The sequence below is a fragment of the Annulohypoxylon maeteangense genome, assembly GCF_022496945.1.
Source record: "Annulohypoxylon maeteangense strain CBS 123835 unplaced genomic scaffold GGS22scaffold_5, whole genome shotgun sequence".
In the NCBI taxonomy this organism is placed as follows: domain Eukaryota; kingdom Fungi; phylum Ascomycota; class Sordariomycetes; order Xylariales; family Hypoxylaceae; genus Annulohypoxylon; species Annulohypoxylon maeteangense.
In genome coordinates, this window is record NW_025953252.1 from 242,877 (window position 1) to 269,809 (window position 26,933).

Below are 26,933 nucleotides of genomic sequence, written 5' to 3' on the forward strand. Positions count from 1 at the left end.
CGTTGGATCGTCGGGAGGGATGCGATTGCTTATTATATACTTGGCGATGGCGATGAAACTGGCTGTCGCCGTTGCCCCTGGATGGGCTGGATAATACCTAGGTAGCCTCCTTCTGGAAAGGGGAATTCGCGAGTCCGTTCCTGGTTCCCGAGAAGACGGGATGGGCTGGAATTAGCAGGTCGATGTCGATCATCGTGGGGAATCGCATTTTGCCGGCAGTCCCCAACTTGGAGAACCGGGATCCCGATATTGACGCGATGGAGCCCTGACTGATTTTACCGGCGGGTAAATGCACCTTATGCTGGCCGAGCCCCTGGTAACAGCCCCTTGATGGCGGTTTCACCTTCTGCTGTTTACGCGTCGACGTGATCTAGGCGCTTGGGACGACAGCTCGTTGGTTCTTGCGGCTGCTAATGTTAATATAAACCTGTCTGCATGCGGCAAGATGCATTTTGCCAAATCTCATCAAGTTAAGTAAGCATCGCTCGGTGCTGCGGTGGCGATGGCGACAGAATTGACGACAGAATTATCAACATTGAGCTCAGAGATAGGCAGTCAATGAAGGTGAGTGTGAAAGCCAGGGTAGAACGGTAGTTCATGCGAAATCTTAGCTGAAACGCCTGGGATTGCGAATCGCCTTTAGTTCCCTCCCCCTTTGACTTTCTCCTCGAGCCATAGTCGTCCTACTTGGCGGCATTCACGCCAGAACGATGGGATTTATAATGACTAAGACATTGTTTTAAATGGCATGACGAGATGTCACGATAGAAGCCTCCATCTATGTCTTATGATGTTTGAAAAGGCTTGAACGCTGTCCCCTCTTCATTTCCGAACCAGACTAGAATTGACATACTGATTGAATGGTCAGGAATTCGACTCAGGATAAAATCATTCTCTCACCCCTTCATCTTGGCGGATCTAACCATGACGATCTAAGATCGTGATTCAAGTGCCATGGGTTTGGTGTCGCTAAAATGGTTCAATAGAAAGCCATATCTAACCCAGAAGGATAAAAATCTCACCTAATCCATTGTCAACTTCAGCTCCTAGAACATACGATGATGGCTTCATTCGTTTAACAGACTTACCTACAGTATACAATTAGGTGCCTAGTGATCGGAATAGCGAACCTGAGGAACGTGCCATCAACTAAACGGCTAAGAGCAATGCTCCACCACCGATGATACGCGCGAAAGAGCGAGTATTTAAATAACGATTAGAGCCTGAGAGCCTTAGCGCGAACGGTTTACTCCTTCGGTGACGTGCTAAGTCGAATGCGAACGAGTCTAGTTGCTTGTGGGCAACGCTAAGACGCCGTTAGGGGGCGAGAAAAAGGAACTTGGATAGGGACTAAAGTATGGAGCTCAGGATTCAATCGCCAGATAGAGATGGGCTAGCGGGCTAGGCGAGATCGCAATGTCGAGATGCTAGTTCAATATGCGTACGATCACGATCGCCTCGTCTGCCATTCCTATGAGATTGGGGAGGGAAGATCGCGTTTATTTCGATGAGCAACTCGCACACGCTAGATACCGTTAGGGGCTAGGAAGATCTCGACGACGGCGAACGGATCTGAACCGATAGCGGGGAGACGGGGCAAAGAGGAAGAGCATAAAATCTCCGAAACACACCGCATGATAACCGTACTTCGTCGTCGAATCGACCCGCACAAGCTCACCGTCGCTAATCCATATACGCGCGTGCTCCGTCTAGGGATAGAGGGTGAGAAGTATGGAACACGATGGGGCTGAACCTCAGCTCTCTAAGCTTTTTTTTCTTTTTTTTCTTTGCTTTTCTTTTCTTTCTCACAAATGGGTCGCCCCGCTCGTCTGAAGATGAACCGCATCGAGCGCATCTCTGGAAATCGAAATTTTGAGGTTACCCCCTGAGTTAGATCATGGGCAATGCCCCATGGATGAACCACCCTTGCCAAAATTATAGTACCGTCGGTTGATGCGCTCGTGATCACAGATACGGGATACGATGGGGGGCAAGCGGGCGGTGAAGCGTAGTAGCACTATCTCTTTATTCCACATACAGCCTACATACGAGCGCGGCATCTTGGATTACGGAAGAACGTACGGCACTCGGGATGGGCTATTAGGTCGGACCACCTCGTAATTAAGCTTAAACCACTTTCGCCATTAATTCTAAAACCACTTCTTAATCTATGAACTAGAACCTTCGTAATTTATAAAATTAATTATAAAACGTATTTGAAATTAAATATAAATTGTATTTAATTTAATTCTTAATTAAGTTTTAAAATTTATTTAAAATTAAATATAAATTATATTAAGTTTAATTTTAAAACCGTTTAATTATTCTTTGCCATTTATTTAAAATTAAACGTAAATTATATTTAGTTTAATTTTAAAAATATTAAGAAATATTTATTTTTTAATAATTAAACTCGTGTTTATTAAAAACGTTAATTTTTTATAATTATTTTAAAATTAAATAAAAATAAATATTTAAATTTTATATTTACGTTTTAATAATATAAAAATAAATTTATTATAATTATTAAAAAAAGTAATAAACGTTATAATTATAAAATGTTTAACTTTTATATAATTTTAAATTAGTTTTAAAATAAAAATTTATTATTTTTACGAATTTATTTTTTTTTATTTTTATTTTTTTTTCGAGGTTTTTATTTAAAACGTTAATAAAAATATTTAATTAAAAATAATTTAATAATATTCGTATTAAAATAATAATATTAATTTATAATATATTAATTTTTTAATTAATAATAATTAAATTTAAAAATAAATTTTTATTTATATTTAATTTTTTTTATAAAAACGTAAAATTTTTAAGTTTATAATTAAAAAATTTAATTAAAGTTAAAAATGTATATTTTTTAATTAAAAATTATTAATAAAAAAATAAATATTTTTTTATAAAAAAATATCTTATTATTTAACGTTTAAAAAAAGAAAAAAAGTTTAAAATTTATATTTTAATAAACCGTTTTTTAATTTATTTTATTTAAAGTTTTTTTTTAATTCGCTTTTTTTTAATTTTTCATTTAATTTATTAATAATAAATTTTAATGATTAATATTTAGTTAATTTTAATAAATAAATAATTTCATTTAATATTAATTAAAAAAAAAGGGGAAAATTTTCGATTTAATTTAAATACGTTATAATATAAATTAAAATTAATATATTATTTTTAATATTTAATAATAATAATAAAATTAAAATTAAAAAAAAATTAATAAGTAAAAAAGTTTTAAATTAAGTTTAAATTAATATCGTTTATAAAAACTTTTTATTTTATTATAACGAATTAAATATCCCCGGTTATTAAAAAATAATTTTAAAAAATTTATTATTAAAATAATTTAAAACCGGTTTAAATTCGATTTAACGTAAAAATATAATATTATTAAATTATTTTTAAGTTATATTAATTAAAATTATAAAGTTTATTATATTTAAATAACTCGTATTTATTAATTATTTAATAAAATTAATATATTAAATAAAAAAAAAAAAAAAAATAAAAAAAATAAAACATTATTTATAATAAAAAAACGATTTATTTAAAAATTATAATATATAATAAATTAAAACGTAATATATAAATCGTAAGAAAGATTAACCGAAACAATTACGAAATTTATCGTTATATTAATTACGAAAATTAATTATAAATTAATTTTAATATAATTATCGAAATATTTACGTTATAAGTTTATATTTTTAAATAAATCGAGTAAAAAAAAAAAATAACGGGTTATTAATTCATAATTAATTTAATTTAAATTTATTTTAAAATAATTATACTTAAGTTTTTAATAAAATTAAAATCGCCGTTATTTTCCGTTTATAACGAATCGGCGTATAACTTTAAAAACATTAATATATTTTTAAAAAAAAAAGTTTAAAATGTTTTAAAATATTTACGTATTAATTATAATTATTTTTATACGATTAATTAACCCGTAACTTTAATGCGGAATAATTAAGGAAATATATTTTTAATTTAATATTAAAATCGTTTTATAATATATTTATTTTAATTATTATGTACGATATATAAATGCCGTTAAAGTTAAATTAAATTAATATAAAAAATTTTATAAAATAATTTATCGAAATAAACCATATTAACATTTTAAAACGCTTAATTATATATAAAATTAAAGTTAATAATAACGAAATAATTAAATAAAATAATTAATTTAAATTTTAATTTATAAGTAAAATTATATATATATATAATATTATTCGAGTCGTTAATTACGAGTAATATAATGTAATTTTTAAATTAATATTAACATTTTATATTTTAAAAAAATAAATAAAAAATACTTATTATAATTTAATAATTAAAGTTAATATTATTTAAGTTTAATTAAAAATTAATTCTTAATTAATTACGATAAAATATATTAAAAAAATAAAACTTTAAATTAATTTTTATAAAAAAACTTATATAAAATTAATATAAATTATAATTATTATATTAAAGTTAAAACGTATTTATAATATAAAGTTAAATTTTATTAATAATAAAAAGTAAAATAATATATAAAGCGTTATTTAAATAAAAATTAATGTTTTAATATAATTTAAATTTTAATTTTATTTAAACACGAAATAATAAACTTACCGATATTTAAATTGTTATAAAAAGCCGTAATAATAAAAATAAAAATAATTATTTTAACTTAAATATATATAATATTTAAATTTTAAAATATTTAAAAAAAATAAAAAATGGTTTTTAAACTATACTTAAATTATACTTAAATTATATTTAAATTATATTTAAACTGTTTTTAAATTATACTTAAATTAATTATTAAATTAATATTATTTTAAATTAAAGTTTTTTAAATTTCCCGTGTAAATAAATTATAAAGTTAATATTTTTTATATATAAAATAAAGTTATTTTATTTATTTTAAAAATAATAAAAAAATATATGAAAACGGGTAAATAAATTTATATATATAAAAATGGAAAAATAAGAGGAAATTTATTTTTAATTAATAAAAAATAAGTAAGTTTATATAAAAAGTAATACGTTATAAACGTTATAAATATAAAAATTTTTTAACGCGTTAAATAATACGCGAAAATTACGTAAAAGTTATAAAAAAAGTACGAAAAAGTTATAATAATTAATTAAAATTATATTTAAATTATATTAAAATTATATTAAATTTAATTTATTATTTTCCGTTTATTAACTTTTTAAATAATATTTACTTTTTATTTTTTAATTTACAAGCTTTTATTTTTCGTTTTCGTTTTTTAACTATTTTTCAACGTAACTTTTTTACTTATTATTTTTTTTCTATAAGTTAAATATTAAATATATTATTATTAATTATAAAGATTTTTAAGTAGCTTTTTTTACGTGAATTTAAACGTGGTTTAATTTTAAAGTATATTAAATTTATCATTTCTTTAATATTACTTTTTGCGAATTATTAAAAACTTAACGGAAGTAAATTAAAATTAATATTTTATAAAAATAATTATAATTTAAATTTATAATCATTTCCCTAAATATTTCCGTTAATATAACGTGAATATTTTAATAATTTAAATTTAAATAAAATTATAAATTTAAATTACCTTTAATTTTAATTCGAAACTAAAATAACTTATTATTATAATTAACCGAAACTAAATAACCCGTTAAATTTTATTTATTATTTAAAAAACTTACTTAATTTTTTATTAATATATATAATAATTTTATTATTATTTCTAATATTAATATTATTAATTAATCTTAGTAATTTATTAAATTATCGCATTAATATTAAACTTTTATTAAACTAATTTAAAACGATATTAATATTATTAAATAAATTTAAAAAATTAAATAAAAATAATAAATTATTTTTTTTTTTCGTTACTTATTCGCGATAATTTAAATTTATCGAAATATTAAATTAAAATTTATAAAATATTATTTTAATTTAATTATAATATATTCACGAAATCGTTTTAATTTACTTTAATTTTTCATTTTTCGCATAAAATATACTTTAATAAACGTATTTTTTTATTTATAAAAAATTTTATATTAATTATATAAATTATACCGTTTTTTATAACCGTTAATAAATTTATAAAAATTAAATAAAGTTTACGTTAATATTATTTTAAAATTTTTTTATCGTAATACTTATAACTTCACGGTCGTTAATAACGCGATTATTTTACCGATATAATTATTTATTATAAAATATTTATTTTCATTAATTTTAATATACTTAATTACATTACATTAATTTATAAAATTAATTTTAAAATAAATTTATTAAAGTTTTTTTTAAAATTAATTTAATAATTTATTTTCTTATCATTTAATAGTTTTTATTTTACATAAATTTCGTTAATACTTAAATTAATATTAAAATAATTATTAAGTTATATATTTACGTAAATAAATTTTAATCGCCGCATTAATTATCTTCGTTAAACGAACTTATAAAAATAACTTAAATATTTAATTTATAAAAAAACTTAAATCGTAATTAAGAAATTTATTTTTAAACTTACGTAATAAATAAATTTTATAAAATATTATAATATATAATAAATGTTTTTATTATAATTTCGAATAATTTAAGTTTATAATAAATTAATATACGTTTAAAATATTATATAATATTATATTATATTCGTATTTTTTAAATAATAATTAAATTTATATATTTATTTTTTACATATATTTAAAATAATAATAAAAATTAATATATTAATATAATTTTAATATAAATTTTAAATATATTTAAAACGTATTAAAATGTTTAATATTATTTTAAATTAATAAAATATACGGTTAAATAATTTATAATATGCTTCCGTTATTTCTTAATTAAAAAATATATAAGTAAATATTTAAATTTTTTTAAATAATTAATATTATTTTTTATTATTAATTAATTTAATTATAATTATATTTTATATAATATTATTTATTTTAATAATTAAATATAAATTAACTTTTTTATAAATTATTTTAAATAATAAATTTATTTAAATATAAACGTAATTTTTAAATATTTTTATTTATTTTTTCGTTATATAAATAATAAAATACCGGTTAATATTTTTATATATTTTTAAATAATAAATTTCTCGAATTTAACGTTTATTTTTAAGCCGGGTTTAATTTAATTTAAATTTACGTTAAACGTTAACGAAATTAATCTTTATTAAATATCGTAAAAGTTTTTTTTTATAAAAAATAACATTTATTACACATTTTATATTAAATGTTTAATGAATATTTAAAAGTTTATTTACTTCGAATTTTCGATATAATTAATTATAATTTAAGTTTATTTAAAAATAAACTAAAATTAATTTTAATATATAAATTTTATTTAATTTATATAAAAATTTATATATTAAATATAAGCCTTAATATTTCGTGGTTTTTAAAAATTTTTAAAAGTTTTTTTTTAATATTAACGAGTAATTTAATAAATGGTAACGAATAATACGTATATAATCCACGAATAACGAAAATCACAAATAAAAACTTTTTATAATCATACGAAATATATAAATTATATTAAATTATATAATAAATGACATTAATCGTTCCGAACTTTCTTAAATAATCGTGGTTATAATTTTAAAACTTAATAATAATGCGTTTTATAAACGAATAAAAATTAAGTTTAAATTACGTTAATATCCCATTAATACATAATATTTAAAAAAATTAATAATTTATACGATTAATATTATTTTTTAAAAATAAAACTTAATAATAAAATTTCGTATTATAATTAAATAAATAATTAACGAAAAAAAATTACATATATATTAAAACCCGTAATATAATTAACCCGTTAATTTAAACTTAAAATAAAATGAAATAATTAATTAAATAAAATTAAACTTACTTTATTATGTTTAAAAATACGTAAAATATTATTTTCGTAAGTGTTATTATAATTTCTTAATATATAAAAAAACCGCGGAGTTTTTTAATAATTTCGGCGAATAATATAAAAAAGTTTATTACTTAATAATAATTAAATTAATTTAATATTTAAATATTTATATATATATTATTAATGTTATTATAAACGAAAAAAAAAAAAAGTTTATTTACGTAAATATTTTATCCCGTAATTTATCCGACGGTATTTTTTTGTTTTTTCGTTTAAAATTTTTTTAATATAATAACTTAAATTTCGTAATATTTATTTAATCGTATAAAAAATTATATTCGAGTTATTTTAATAAGTTTTTTACGAATATTTTTAAATTAACGTATTCGTAATAATTAATTTTAATATAAATATATCGTTAATAATATATTTAACGTTATTTTTTAAGTTTTTTATATTTATTAATTTAATATTTAACGGTTTTATATTTTAACGTACGATAAAATTTAAAAATAATTATTATTTAAAGTATTAATTTATTTAAAGTAAAATTAATTATAAAATAAAAATTAATAAGTAAAAATTTATAAAAAAGCGTTATTTATTTTAAATATAATATTCGTTATAAGTTTTCGGAATTTTTTTTTTTTAGTTTTTTTATTTTAATTACTTATTTTATATAAATATAATCGTAAATTAATCTTAATAAAATACGTTACTTTTTCCGGGTTAATATTAAAATATACGAACATATTTAAATAATTTTATATTTTAAAATTTTTAACGTTATATTTTTTAAATGTTAAAAAAATAATTTTAAATATATACATGATTTTTTAAATTAATTTTAATATAAATTATAATAAATATAAAGCTTAACCCCGTTTTAAGGTTTAATAATAAACGTACCAAATTAAAAAAATTATTATTATGTATATTTTAATCTTATTTTTACGTATAATTAATTAAGAAAAAATTTAAATTTTCTTTTTCCTTTTTTTCCTTTTTTTAACTTATTTTTATATTACTTTTAATATAACTTAAAAACGAATTTTTAATTCGATTAATGTTTATATTATTAAATTACGTTTAAAATATTTTTTTTAAACTTTATTATCGTTTTTTTTTATTAATAATATTATATTATTAATTATTAAAAACTTACTTCGAATTATATTCGAAACTTAACAAGTTAAAAATTTCTTTTATATAAAACGAAAAATAATATAATATTTATATTTTATCGTTTATAATTAAGTTTATTTATATAATTTTTTTATTTAACTATAAAATATAACGATATATTAAAATATTAAAATATTTAATAACTTTAACTTTTTTAATTTTCTCGACGTTATACGGTAAATATTTAAATATTTAAGTATTTACGTACTTAAGTAATTACGCGGGTTAATAAAAAAGAAAAAAAAATAAACGGTTTATTAAATTATTATTAAAGTTTTTATTTTTTACCTACTTTATAATAATTATTTTTAACATAATTAAACTAGTTTAAAACGTTTCGAAAATTTTTTATATAATTTAATTTTTTAATTTTCGCACGTAATAAATAATTAACATGTAAATAATTTATTTCATTAATGTAATAATAAATTCGAATTTAATAGTTAATTTTTTTAATGTAAACCACGTTTAAAATAACGTAAAAATTTTACGGAATAATCTTTAACGAATATATATAATAAATCGTTATTAGTTTTTTTTAAAACGGTAACGGGTTTTTTATAATAACGTTTTTCGGGATTAATATTTATAAATAAATTAATTATTAATTAATTATTAAATTAACGAAAAAACGAATTCGTTAATAAAAATATAATAAATTTTTGTTATTTTTTAACCGTTAAATTAATTTTTTAACGACGATTACGGCGTAACGTTATCGTTATAAAAATGAAACGTTAACGAAAAAAAATACGATTATTAATTACTTAATTATAAAGAAAAAAAAAAAAAAAGTTTACCAACAATTAATACTTAATTTAATTTTAAAATTTAAAAATCGTTTTATTAAAACACGTTATATATTTTAATTAAATAAGCTTTTTATTTTAATTTAAATTAATTAAAAAATATTTTAATTTTTAAATAAAGTTTATTTAATAATCCGAATAATCGATAATAATCTTAAATAGTATATCGAAATTAACGTAAATATATTTTATAATTAATTTATAAGTTTTTATATTAAATGTTTATTATTAAAAATTTAAAATAATTTTAAATTATTTTATTTATTTTACGTGTATAATATAATCGAATTAACGATTTAAAAAATAACATAAATATAATATAAAATTATTTATTTTATGTAAATTTTAAACTCGTTTTTAATATAAAATTATAAAAATGTATATAATGGTTTAATGATATAATGAAATAAAAAAAAAAAAAAAAAAAGAAAAAGAAAAAAAAAATGTAAAATGAGAAAAAAGGAAGTAAAGTTATTATTTTCGATATTTTAATTCTTTTTTATAAAAAAAAAAATCCGTCGATTTATAATTAAGTATAAAAGTAAATTATACGGCGTTAAATAATCGTATGTTAAAATTATATTTATTATTTTAAAATAATTATTATTTATAATAACGTTTTTAAATATATACACGGAAAAACCCACGTATATATTATTCGGTGTTTATAAAGTAAATTTAAGCTTAATATATTTCGAATAATATTTTTAATCGTTCGAAAAAAATCGCGAAAAATATCTTACTTATTATTTATTATATTATTCGTTTATTATAAATAAAAATAAAAATAATAAATTTTATAAATAACTTATTAACATATCGATTTTATAATTTACTAATTTTTTAAAATATTTTTTAACTTTATAACTTATTAATTATATATATATTATTATATATTTTATTATATATAACGGTTTTAACGGTTTTATAATAAATATATATAAATTAAAAAACTTTTTACGAAATATATAATTTTATTTTAACTTTATTAAAAATAAATTAAACGAATTAATATTTAATATATAAAGTATTATTTTTATATTTTATAATATTAATGTTTATACGTATTATATTAATTACGATTTAATAAATAAATTTATTAATAATTTAAAAAAAAATCGAATAATTTTACGAATTTATTTATAAGTTTATTAATATTATATTAACCGATAAAAAATTATAACGGCATTTATATTAATTCGTTAAATTAAACATTATAAATTTAATTTATACTTAATGAAATACCCGTTTTTACGTATATTATTTAAAGTATATTAATATCGTGATTTTTTTTAAAAAACGGGAAATTATTTTACACGATTAATTTATAATCGATATTTTTTATAATTTTAAAAAGAATTAATAAAATATCGTAAATAATAATCACCATTTTAAATTCGTTAAAAATATGCGAATATTTAAACGGTTTCGCATTATTAAAAAAATGGTGAAAATTTTTAATTATAAGCGAATAATAATAAATAACTTATTAAATAAAAAGAAAATATTTTAAAAAAAAGCAAAGCTTTTAATTAAAAATATTTTTTTAAAGGTTTTCGTGATTTTATATTAATAATAAATCGAAGCGTTTAAATATTTATAATTAACGGTAATTTTTTTTATATTTACTTTTATTTTATTAACTTTTTTTATATTTATTTTCACCTTGTTAATTTTTTTTATACTTGTTTCCACTTTATTAACTTTTTTTATATTTATTTTTATTTTATTAATTTAAAAAATATAAAATAAAAATTTAAATAATTCGTTTAATAATAACGTATTATATGTAAAAAATAATTAATTTATACCGAAATATAAAAAATATTTCCTTATTTCGTTATAAGTAAAAAACGAAACGTTAAAAAAAAGTTATTTATTTAACTTTAATTTACCGTTAATAATTAATAATATAACGAAATAAATTATTTTAAATAATCGAATTAAAATAACCGAGAAATTTATCGCCGGTTATTTTAAAATAATAAATTAAATTTAAACATTTATATAAATATTTAATTAAACATTAATATTTTTTTATTAAAGTTTAATATTAATTAAATATACCGTTACTTTTTTACTATAATAAAAAGTTAATAATATAACCGAATCGTTTAACGATAATAATTCGTTTTTTAATATTCGCACTTTCATTACGCGGTTAAAAAAACTTAAATTATATTTATAATCGAACGATTTTAAAAGTAAATTAATAAAACGTACGCCGGAAAAAACGTAAATCATATTACGCGAAAATTTTTTTCTTAATAATAAATTAACGTAATTTATAAATTTAAAAAAAATATTTATTTTTAATAAAAACTAAAATTCGCTAAACCGCGTTACCGTTCGAAACGAACCCGGTATATTCCTAAGTAACGTACGTTTAAAAAAAAAAAAATTAAACCAAACTTCGGTTAATTTTAATAACATTAAAAACAAAAATAACACGTAAAATAACGTTAAAATTAAAAACATTTAATTTATTAATACTTTTTTTTTTAAAAAATAAAAATATAAACTAAACGAAAACTTAAATAATTCCGTTTCTTTACTTTTTAAAAAATTATCATATTTTAAATATAATACTCGTAAAGTTAAAAAAATTTTTAAGTAATAAATATAACGTATATATTAATATACGATAAGAAAAAAACTTTCGTTAAATTTACCATTTTTAACATATAATAAAAAATAATATTATAAAATAATTTAAAAATAAAAATATCGCAAAATATTTATATTATTAATTTCTCATTTAATTTTTTAATTAATTAAAAAACGTATATTTAAATTAAAAACATTAAAAACATTTAACCTTAAACTTATTCTTTCTTTACTAAAATTATTCTAAATCTTTCGTAATTTAATTTATATAAAAACTTATTAAAAAAAAAATTAAATAAATTTAATAATATTACTTTTAAACTTTATTTAATTAAGTTATTTAAATATTTAATTAAACTTTATTAATTAAAATTTAAATTAAAAATATTTTATTAAAATAAAGTTTAAAATAATAATTATAAAATTAAAATAATATAAACCTTATAACATTTAAAAAATTATAAATTAATTAAATTATTTTTTTAAAAAATTTAATTAATTTTATTTAATACGAAATTAATTAATTAATATATATTTCAAGTTTCGATTAAATTAAAAGTTATGTTAAAATTAAATAATTAATTAAAATTAATAATTAATATATTTATTTAAATGTGGAATTTAAAATTTTAAAACTTAAAAAATACTTAAATTCGTATATATATTTATATAATAAAACGTATACTTTTTAAACTCGAACTTTTAAAAAAACTTTAACTTTTTAAAATAATTTAATACATTAAAATACATTATAAATTTAATGTTACTTTTAAAATAATATTATATTAATATAAACATTTATAATATATTATTATTAAATATAAATAGTTTTAAATATTTATTTATATTAAAAAACGTAATTTTTAATTAAATATTTTAAAAAATATATTTTAATAATATTTATTAAATATTATTAAAATATATCCCGGTTATTATTAATTAATAATACTTAATAAAGTATTTATTATCCTTAAAAAAATATTTTCCTTTAATTAATAATCCTTTTAAACTATATATTTAAAGTTTATTTAAATTTTTAAACTAAAAAATTATTAATAACGTTAATATATAATATCGCACGTTAATAAAATTTAGCGACATTTATTAATAATAAACTTATTACGATTTTAAATTAACGTTTTTAAAATAAAATTTATTTAAAAGCTTAATAAAATTAATAAACATTAATATAAAAATCTACGTAATAACATATAATAAATATTTATTAATTATTATTTTAATCGATGTAATTATTACGTTTTAAAATTTTTTAATAATTATATTAATAATAATAAATTAAAAAAATTTAAACAATGCATTTAATAATATAATAAAATTATTTATTAACCGCGTAATATTATTCGCGTTATTAATAATTAAATAATAAATAATAAAGTAATTATAAAATAAATAAATTTTTATATTTACGAAACATTAATATGTATTTTTAACTTATTAAAACGCGTTTTTAATTTATTAAAACGCGTTTTTAATTTATTAAAACGTGTTTTTAACCCACCGAAACGCGTTTTTAACTTACCGAAATAAGTTTTAATTCGTTAAAAAACTTATAAAATCTCGTCCCCGCAATTAACTGCGGATACATTCAAATATTTTATAATTTTTTATATTATAATAACCATATTATTTATAATAAAAATGAAATTAAGTTATAAACTAAAAGGTTTTAAAAAATTAAATTATTATTTTAAATCCATAATATAAATAAATAAAATAAATAAACGGGTAAAAGGTAATTATATAATGTATAATTTAAATGAAAAATTTTAATGTTTAAAAAATATTTTACGAGAAAAAGTTAATTTTCGAAATTAAATATTATAATAAAATATTATATATAAATAAAATATTTAATTTAAAACTTTTAAAATTTCATACTTTTTATATATTATAATTTCGTTTATATTTTTATATATAATTCGTTAATTAATATATAAAGTTTTTATATTAATAATAACGATACGGGTAAAAATAAATAATTAAAAAAATATTTTATCCTAAATTTATTATTTTATATAACTTATATATATAATAATAATATATTTATTTATATTTAAAAATAAAGTTATAATTTTTTAAATAAATAAAAAAAATAAACGTTTTTAAATAATATTAAAATTATTAAAAATTATATTAAAATTACCGTTAATATTAATATTACGTTAATTTTAAAATATTTATTTATATAATAAATCGTTACTTAAAAAAAAATAATTAAATTAAAAAACGTAAAATTTTATTAACCCGTTAAATTTTACGTTTTATTAATTTCCCCACGTTTTATTTACCCGGTTATATATCGTAAAATGGTATTATATTAATAATAATAACATTTAAAACTTATGCGATTTTATATCGATAAAAAATAAAACCATTTATATATACGTAATAAAAATAAAACTTATATTATAATTTAACTTTTAACGTATTATTAAATTCGTTAATAAAAACGAATAAATAAACTTTATTAAAAAATCAATTCGTATATTTACGTAAAAATTTAAATTCCGTTTTATTACTTAAAAAAAACTAAACGTTATAAATATAACGAAAATTAAATCCCGATTATAATTATATAACGTAAATTACTTTTTTTATAATTTAATATATTAAAGTTAAAATAAAACTTAACCATTTAAACTAAGCTTTTTTAAACCGGTGAAAATTAATTTATTATAAAATAAGTTAATAATTACCGTTTCCATTTTTTAATAAAACGCTTTTCCCATTTAATAATTACCTTAAAAACCGGCTTTAAAACTTAAAAAAAAAATATAAATTTTATAATTAAAAAAAATTTAAACTATATTTTTATTAATAAATCGAAACTATTTTTTTAAAAAAACCTTATATTATAAAATTATCGTTAATATTAATTTAAAAAAATTTTAATAATAAATAATATCGAAAAAAAATACGAAATAATTTTATATTAACCGCGTAATATAAAATTCGGTTAATTTTTTACATTTATTAATATAAACTTTCACGAGTTTAATTAAATTAAATAAATTAAATTTTATTTTACATAACGTAACTTTAAATTAAAATTTATTATAATTTAAAAACTTTAAAAAAAATTTTTTTATTAAAATAACTTTAATATTTTAAACGACTTTAACGATTTTCGGTTTTATACGTAATTTTATAAATTATATACACGATTTAAATTAAAATTTTAATTAATAAATTTATAAATATATAAATAATATAATTAAAATTTACTTATAAAACTTAACCGATTTATTTTATAATAAATAATAATAATAATAATTTTATTATTAAATAAACGAATAAACTTCGGAATTAATTATACTTTTTTTAAAAACGTTATATATTTTAATATATTATTTATATTAAAAATACGAAAACTTTAAATAACGTATAATAAAAATTTTAATTTTAATTAAGTTTTTAATTCGAAAATGTTTTTTTTAATTAATTATATTTTTAAAAATAAATAATAAAATAAGCGATGTTTACGTAAGTGTATATACGGAAATATAAATAAGTTTATTCGAATATAAATTATTACGCGATTTATTTATAATAAAATACTTTTTTTCGTAATATTTTTTAAATAAATAAAATAACGTTAAATTATTAAACTTTTTATTATTAATTTAATTATATTTTTCCGTTAACGTAATTACATTATAATTTTTAATTTAATAAATTTCCGTTATTTTTTATATAATAAAAAAGTAATAAATATTTTTTTTAAATTACTTTTAAAACTTAAAAAAGAAATAACTTATAACATTTTTTTAAATTACCCGGATTTTAGTTTATTATTTAGATTTTATTTTACCGATTATAAAAGTATTTTACATAATATCGTTTATTATTCGTGTAACCGGGAATAAATAAAACGTTAATTATAATTTTTATAATACCCGCATTTACACTGCCTTTGGAAACGAACCTTAATAATCGACCTTTAACCTCCTAGCCTTAAATAATAATCCCCGACTTTTTCCCACATTTTTATTTTTAAGCTTATTTTTAACGATACATGTTTCGATATTATATATATTATTATTAATTCCCCGAAAAATTACCACCGTTATAATAAAAGTTTTTTAATCGTAATAAAAAACCATATAATACGAATAAATTTACGTTTAATTATTAAAAACGTTAAAATAAAAAAAAAAAACATAAAAACGAAAAATATAAACGTGAATATAAACGTTAATATTTAATTAATTTTAAATTATTAAGTAATAATAATAATTATTTTAACGTTTTTAATGTTAAAAAATTTTTCGGTTAATATCGTAAAAAACGTAAATTTTTTAAATAAAAATTATTATATTTTAAAAAAAGATAACTTAAGTAATGAAAGAACGAGCCGCGGATTATTTAAGCGTAAACGTTTTTTTAAACGTTTATTTATAAATAAACGGAAAAATATCCAAGCTTCGAATTTTACTAAATTTATTAACCTTATTACGATTCGTTTATATTATTAAAAATGGTAATAATAATTTTTTAAAAAGTTTTCCCGTTAATATTAAAATTATACTTTTAAATATAATTAAATATTTTAAAAGTAAATTAAACTTTAATAACGTTTATAATTTTTATTTTATATAATTTTTTAATTAAAATAATAAGTTAAATTTAAAATAATAAGTTTAAATATAAATAAATAATAATTATTTATTTCATTTTTTTTTCTTAAAATAAAGTCGAAGTTTATTCGATTTAACCGGAAATATTTAATATATAAACGAAATATAATAATAAAAAAAAATATTTCCGGTTAAATTTAATACGTAATTAATAACATTTCTTTATATTAAAATATATTTATAAGTTAATTTAATAAATATAATTAATAAATAATAATATTAAACGATTTATTTATTAACTTTATTAATAACTTTAAAAACTTTTTTAATAATATTTACTTTTTAAATAAATATTATATTATTTAATAAAAAAAATTAATATCGGTAATAAAAATCTTAAAACGAATTATCGCTTTATTTTAATACTTATATATTTTCACGTATAAATTATAATAATTTAAATATTTAATAAATACGTAAATAATTTAATTTATAAAATAATCGTATTATTCTTTTTATATAAAATAATATTTACTAATTTAATAAAACTTTAAACTTAAAATAATTATATTATAAACGCATTAAACATTTAACTTAAAAGCGATTATATTTACCCCCGTTTTTTTAAAATAAAAATAATACGCCCGGTAAATTTTTAACTAAATTTTATAAAATAAAATTTAATAACGTAAAATTTTACCATATATAAAACTTAAAATAATAAGTTATTATTTTATAACGATATAAAATTTTATCTTTTATTACCCACTTATTTTCCCATTTTTTATTAAATAAATATATCTTTATAAAAAAAAAGTTACTTAAGCTTTAATAATTATATAAAATGCTTAAAATCTCGTTTAAAAAACGTTTTATTTTACCGAAAATTTTATATAAAACTACTTATATTTAAAATAAATTTATCGAATTACGTAAACATTTTATAAATGTAATTAAGCTTATACTTAAATATTATTTTTAATTAAAAAATTATTATATAACATTATTTTATTAAAACGAAAAAGCTTAAATAAAAAACAATCGATATTTTTTAATTTAATTTTAAAACATTTAAATTACGTAAATAAATTTAAATATAAAAATAAAACTTTTATAATTTTACCGAACCTTTCGTAATTATTATATTACTTAAAAAGTTAAAGAAATATTAAAAAAAACCTCGTAATTAAAACTTTTATCCGCGCTTTTAAATTACTATTACTTTTAATAACGTAAATATTTAAAGTTTATAATTAACGAACGGGCGGCGGAAACGGGTTATAAGTTTCGAAAAGGAAAAAAAAAAAAAATAAAAAAACAAAATTAAAAATTCGAATTATATTAAACTTCGAATAAATTTTAAATAAATATTAAAATAATATTAATAAAAATAACATAAAATTAACGTATAATAAAATATTCATCGCGATTTAAGTTAAATACATATTATACTTATTAATTATATTTAACATTTCGTATAAAATATTATATTATAATATTTTTTCGAAAAACCGGGTAAATTTTACAAAATAATATATTTTAATACGTATTTAAAACCGTGGATTTTTAAAACGTTATAAACTTCTTTTTTTCTTTTTTTTTAATATTTAATAAACTATTATTTCGATTAAAAAATTAACTTATTTAATTATCGAATATTTTCACGATTTTCGGTTTTTTCGTAACGTTATTAATCTAATTTAAAATTATTATATATTTCGCTACGAAGTTAATAAAACGCGTATTTTAATAATAACGGTACTTTTTTTATATTTAAATTTATTAATAAATTTATATATATTTATAAAAATAAAAATCAATTAAATATATTTTATTTTTATAAAAAACATGTAAAAATATATTCGGAATAAAAAATTTAACGTTAATTAAAAACTTAATTTTTATTAAATTTATAATTCGAATATATATTATTTAAACTAAAGTAATATTTACAAAATAAACGTTAAAATAATAATATTTACGTAAATATAATTAATAAAATAAAAACTTAAAAAATTATTTACAATGTATATATTTAAATACTTAAAAAATAAAAAACGGGTTTTAAATATAATTTATTACTTAACTTACTTATTTACGATAAATAAATATAACGGGGAATGGAATAAAACTTTGCCTTTTTTCGTAATACTTAAAAAAAATATTATTTAAAACGAATCTTTTTATTTTTTTCATTTTTTAATTATTTTTAATTATTTTTAATTATCTTTTATTATTATTTTAAATATTCGTTAAACATATACCGTTATTATTATTATTCTTATTTTAATCTTTTCTTTTTATATTATTAAAATTATTATTATTAATATATTATAAATTATTTATTAAAGGATTTTTTTAAATATATTTTATAAATTAAGTTATTTTTTTTTAAAAAACTCGTTTTAAATAAAAAACTCGAAAATAAAATTAATAATAACTTTTACGTTTACTATTTAACTTATTTACGTTTTAACTTAATATTAATATTAAATATTTTAAACTTTAAAAATATTTATTATAATATAATTTATTATATATATATTATTTTTACCGAAAATTATTAAAATAATAACGGTTTTTATAATATCGAAATAATGTCGTAAAATACGATCGAAAATCCGTTATTAATCGATTTATTATTAATTAATTTATTATTAATTAACTTATCGTTAATTAATTTATCGTTAACCGGTTTATTATTAACCGGTTTATTATTAACCAGTTCATCGTTAAACGTTTTATCGAAAAAAGCGAAAAAAAAAACGAGGAAAAAAGTAAAAATAATAATATCGATTTAATTATTAAAGTTTCCATTTTTTACTTTAATAAAAAATAAGGAAAAAAAGTTTATTTAAATTTTAAATAACGGGATTTTAAAAGTAAAGAATTATTATTTCTTCGTACTTAATAACGATATATCGTTATTTACCGTTATTTTACTTTTTAATATTAATAATATATTTTTATAAAAAAATACGTTATTTACTTTAACATATATTATTATTATTTTTTCGAAAAATTATTACGCTTATAAATAAACTTTAAAAACTATAAATATAAGTAATTTTAACGGGATAATAATAATAATTCGAATAATTTAATTTATTACGTTAAATTATATCGCTTTATTAAAGAGTTTTATTTATTAAAAATAACGTATATAATTTTTAAAAATTACATAAAATAAACGTTAATAAAAAAAATACTTTAATATATTATTAACGTTAATATTATAAGTTTTAATAATTTTTATTATAATAATATTATCCTTATAATAATTTATATTTATAACATGTTTAATAATAACGTGCTTATTTTATTCCTTAAAAAAGTAAAAAATTAAAAACATTATATATTACATTACTATATACTTAAATTTTATAAAAAAGAATTTAATTTTAATTTAATTATAATAATAAAATACTAAAATCGATTATATACTCCTTTTTATAACGTTTTTCTTTAATTTTTCTTCGCTTATTTTATATAATCCGTTTTTTAATTAAAAATGTTCTCGATTATATACGAGTTTTATAATTACTTTATTAATATACTTATACGTTAAAAAATAAACGATTTAAATAATAAATAAAATTTTAATTTAAACGAATATAATAAAAAAAAATAAATATTATCCCTTAAAAATTACGTTATACCGCAAATAAACGATAATAAATTAGAAAATATTTTTAATTAAATAATAAAAAAATTTAAACTTAAAAGGAAAAGTAATAAAAAATTATAAAAAAACGAGAATTAATTTTTTTTATTAAAAAATAATATTGCTTTTACCGATATATATAATGCGTTTTTATATTAATTTTAGTATAAAAATTTCGAACGTATAACCGAGGATAATTATTTTTTAAATAATAAAAGTCGTTAAGATATAAATAATTTAAATATTTATAATAATTTTAACGAAGTTAACGACATTATTAAAAAACGTGAATCAAAGTTTAAACGAGTGCGTAATTTTTTATTTATAAAAATACGTAAATTTATAAATAATTTAATATCGGATTATAACGAAATTATTTTACACTAATAAAAATGTAACTTCTTATTTACGAAAAAACGTAAATTCATGAATAATTCGATATTAAATTATAACGACATTTTATATTAATTTTTTATTAATATTATTATAAATAATTACGACGATAATAATTTAAATAATTTTTATAAAGATATTAAGGTTATATTTATAATTTTTTCCGAAATTTTTAAAGATAAATTAAATACGTTATTTATTTTTATTAACTAAGTTTAAATTACGTTATAAAATAATTAAATAAAATAATTAATATATAAAAGTTTTTCGTGAATTATATGTTAAATTTAAAATGGGAGTTTTAAATAAAAATATAAAAACGGATATTAATTATTTTTTTCTTTTCGTTACGTTTTAGTTTTAAATCTTTTTTTAATTTAATTAATATTATTTAATATATTAACGAAAATAATAATAACGAAAGTTATTTCCGGTTTAATTTTAATGTGCGAATAATAAAATTCATATTAAAATACTTTTATAATAAATTAATAAAATAAATATAATTAATATATAATATATAATATTAAAACTTATTTACCCGCTTTATTATAAAACCCGGGAAATTTTTTTAACGATTTTTACTTAATTTTTTTAATATAACGTTATGTAACACGGGTTTAACATCGGCGATAAAAGTAAAAATTTAAAACGAATTATTATTTTATCCCGAATATTTATATATTATAAGGATTATAATAATTGTTTTTTACCGTGTTTTTCATTTTTTATTCGTATTTATATAATTTTAACGAAATGTTTAATAAATAAATAAATATAATATTACGTATAAGAATTAATTAAAATAACGTTAAGAAAAAACGTTTATATGTTAAATAATATTATTATATTATTTATACGTTATATATAATATAATATAATTTTAATTTATATATAAACGGGATTTTTTTATTCGATTTTATTATTACGTTTAATTAAGCGTGGTAAAATAATTATATTTTTTTTTTTATAAAATAATATTTAAGTATTTTTTAATTTAATTAAATTTAAATTAAAAATAATTATATTATAAAAGCTTAAAATACACGATTTAAAGCGTTATTATAATAAATAACGATTACTTTTACGTTTATTTTTATTCGATATAATTTTACTTTTAATTTTAAACGTATTTATTAATTTTTTTCCTTTAATTTAAAATTAAATATTTTCTTTATCCCCGTTATACTTTTAAAAAAAAATATTAAAAAAAGAAAAATCTTTATAAATATTAAATGTTAACTTTTTATTTTATAACGATATAAATATTTATGTTATAATAAGTTTAAATGAAAATTATATTATAAAACTTAAATTTTATTAAAAATACTTTTAACTTTAAAGTAATAAATTCGTTAAATACTTATTTATTTACTTACTTAAATATTTAAATATGTTACAATATAATTAAATAAATACTTAAATACGTAAGTAAAATTTCGTTACCGTTTTAATTATTAAACTAATTTATACGGAAATTTTAAAAACGAATAACGTTTACATTAAAAGTATACTTTAATATCGTAACTTTCACGTGGAATATTAATTTAATTAATATTTTATAAAAGAAAAAAAAAAAGAAAATATTAAACATTATAAATAAATAAATAATATATTTATAAAATTAAAAGTTTTATACGTGAAAATTTCGATTAAAAAAATATATTTTATTAAATTAAACGTTTATAATTAAATTAAAAAATGGTTTAAATTATATAATTAACTTTTTTTTAAAAAAACTTTCTTATAATATAAATAAATAATAACGAATAAAAAAAAATTTAAAAATATTATACGTTTTATTTAAAAAAGTTAAAAAATTAAATATTTATTTCGTTTAAATAGTTTATTTTTTCGTTAATTAATTATATTAACACTATTATTATTAATTTCTTTTTATATTATTTAATTTTATTAAAAATAATATCATTAAATATTTAACTTTTTAATACGTATTTTTACTTATTTTTATAATTTTTCGTATTTTAAAATAATTTCGATTTATTATTTTTAAAATTAAGGTTTTATAAAATTATAAAAAATCGTTTATTTCGATTAAAATAAATAATTAATTTATTCGAAAAAATAAAAATATTAAACGAAAATTAACATATATAAATTAATCGATAAAAAAGGTTTTTTTAACTTTAAAATAAAACCGTATTAAATAAATAATTAACGAATAATAATAACGATAATAATAATAATAATACGTTTTTTTAAAAATTTTACCGTTATTAAAAATAAAATATAAATTAAAAAGTAAATAAGTAAATAAATAAATAAATAAATAAAAAAAGTTAAAAAAATAAAACATTTAAGTAAATAAAAATGTTTTTTAAATATTTACTTATTTATTTACTTATTTAAATACTTAAATAAAAAAAATAATAAACATTATTAACTTTTATAAACTTTTACCTTTACGAGTTTATATATAAATATATTTATATTTGTTTTTATTTATTTACTTTACTTAAATAAATATTTAAAAAATTTTACACGAATATTTTTTAAATTTTTTAAACGAGGAATTTATTAAATTAACTTATTAGCCTTTTATCGTTACGACCGGAAATTACTAAACATGTTATTTTATTTTAAAAACTAAATTAATATCCAATAATTAACATCGTATTATTATATATAAAAACGTGATTAAGGAGTTTTATTAATAAATAATATATTAAAAATATATACGAACGTTTTTTAACGCGTTTTTTACCGATTTTATATCGTTACTTAAAAGTTAATTATAAATAAATATAATTTAATTTAATTACGAAAATTTTATTAATAATTATTATAACGTGTAAAATTATCATGGCTTATATAACTTTTCTTAAATATTATAAACGTATTAAATACTTAAATATTAAATATTACGTAAAACGTTCGAAGTTAATATAATTAAATCGAAAATCCCTTAATACTTTTAATTATAATTTATTTCTTTTTACTTTTTAATTTTAATAATTATTTATACTTATAATTATTTTTCGATATTTATTTTAATAATATATAATTTTTAAAAACGAAAAATCGACGTTATTAACGACGATAATAACGTTAATAAACTTAATAATATTATTAACCTTAATTTAAAAATAACTTTATTATTTAACGATAATACCGGTCTTAACTAAAATTTAATTACTATTTTTAATTAAAATTTAATTAAAAAAGATTATTTTTTAATTACGTTTAATTTTATCACTTAAAACTTTTTTATCGAAAATAATAATAATAAATTAAACTTAATAAATAACGCCGATTTAACTTAATACATCGTTTAAATTTTAATTAAAATAAAAATAATATAAATAAATAATAATATTATTTTAATAATTAATAACTTAAATATATATTTTTTTTTTATTAAATATATATTAATATTAATTTTAAATTATTAATTAATAAAATTATAACTCGAAATTAAATGAACTTTTTTTCTTAATAAATAATATTAAAATTAAACATTTTATTATAAAAAGATTAAGTTTACGCCGTTATTTATTATTAATTATAAAAGTAAGTTTTAATTAAATTAATTTAATAATCGTTTTTAATACTTTTTTAACCGCTTATATAATAATAATTAACATAATATTACTTTTAAAACATATTTATATAAATTATAAGTTTTATAAAAATATATTTAAACATTATATCGTTTTACTTAATTATTTTAACGGTATTTATATTAAATATTATTATAATAATAATAATTATAAATATTTTTATAAATTAAATACGTATAATAAATACTTACTTACTTACTTATTTATTTATTAAAATAAAATTTAATATTTTTTTAAAAATAAATAAAATTAATAAACGTATAAAAATAAATAACTTATCCACGTTATATGTTATTTTATATATTATTTTTTTAACGTTAAAACTCGAAAATACGCGATTAATACTTAATCGCGATATTTAATTCGTTAAATAATAATATTTTTTTAAAATAATTAATAATATTTAAACATAATTCGAAAATATTTAAACATAATTATATATAATTACGGTTTAATTAAAAAGGTTATTAAGTTTATTATAATTAATAATTAATTTAAATCGAAATTTTAATTATTAAAGTATTTATAAATATATATTAATAATTAATTATTTATTTTTTTTTATATATACTTAATTATTAAATAATATAAATATTTATATTAAATTAATTTATATATAAGTTTCCGTTAAACGTTATTTTTTTACGAATAGTTTTCATTTATTCGTTAACTTTTTATATGCGATTATAATATTATTTCGTATTTTTAAAAGGAATTTCGTTAAACATTAACTTTAAGTTTTTACTTACGTATTAATAATTTTTTAAATAATTTTTTAAAATTATATATTTATTTTCGTATAATCGCGTAAAGTTTTTTATTTTTAACGAATTTATTACGAGTTATTAATTATAAAAACGTTTCGTATTTAATAACGAAAAATTATAAAAGTTATAATAAATTAACGACTTTTTTAATATATAAGTTAATTGTTATAATTCCGGGTTTTTTATTAAATTTAACTCGTATTAAAATTTAATAAATTAAATATATTTAATTACATCGAATTAACATAACCGGTTATCGAATTTACATAATATAATTAAAATTAAATTTAATATTAATTTTATTTTATAATAAACTCGGTAATTTTTTATAATATTATATTTTTATAAAAAAAATATACCGTTATTTAATTAAGTATTTTATTTTTATTAAAATCGTTTAAATTTTTTAATTTTTTAAAAAATTACTAAAATCGTTAATAAAAATAAAACGATTTTTTAATATTTTAATATTTATAATTTAATATATTATAACGGTTAAAAATAATTATAACCATTATTATTTTATTTTATTATTTTTCTTATTTATTTTATATTTATGTAAATTCGAAAAGCGGTTTTTTTATATTCGAATACACTTTATATTATATAAAATCGTAATAACGATTAAAAGTTTCGAATAAATAATAAATTAAAATTATATTTAAGTTATAAATGGCGTTTTAACCTCGTGATTTATTTTAATATATTAAAGCCGGAATTTTAATTCGATAATAATTTAAAAAAATAAATATAATATATTAATAAAAAAATAATTAAACTTATTAATATTATACTACGAAATTTTATAAAAATATATATTAATAATTACGTAAATTTCGAATTTAATAAAACGTAGCTTATAATAACCGTTTATATATTATATATAATTAAAACTTAAAACTTTTAATTACGTTCGTTTCGTTTTAACTTACGGTTTTAAATTAACACGTTTTTATATAACTTAAAAATAATATATACAATATATATTATATATTATTATTCGTAATATAAAAATTTATAAAAATTTATAAATGCGTTTTTAAAATAAATCCCGTTTTATATATTTAAAAAAATTAAATATTTATATATATTCGTTAAAGAAATCTTTTAATTTTATTACTACGTTTTATCGTTTATTAAAATTAATTATTTTTTTTTTTATACCGTTTTTTATTCGAATCCGAATAAAGAAAATATATAATAACTTTACGCTTTAAAAATATTAAAAATAATTTAAAATTTTTATATTACGAAGTTTTATAAAATAAAATAAATATCGAATAAAGTTTATAAATTTAAAAATATAAAACACCGAATTATATCGAATTTATTATAATTAACGCTTTAAAATTTAACGTATTAATTTAATTTTAAATTTTTTAACCTTTAAATATTCGACGATTAAGTTATATAATAATTTAACTTTAAAAAATTAATA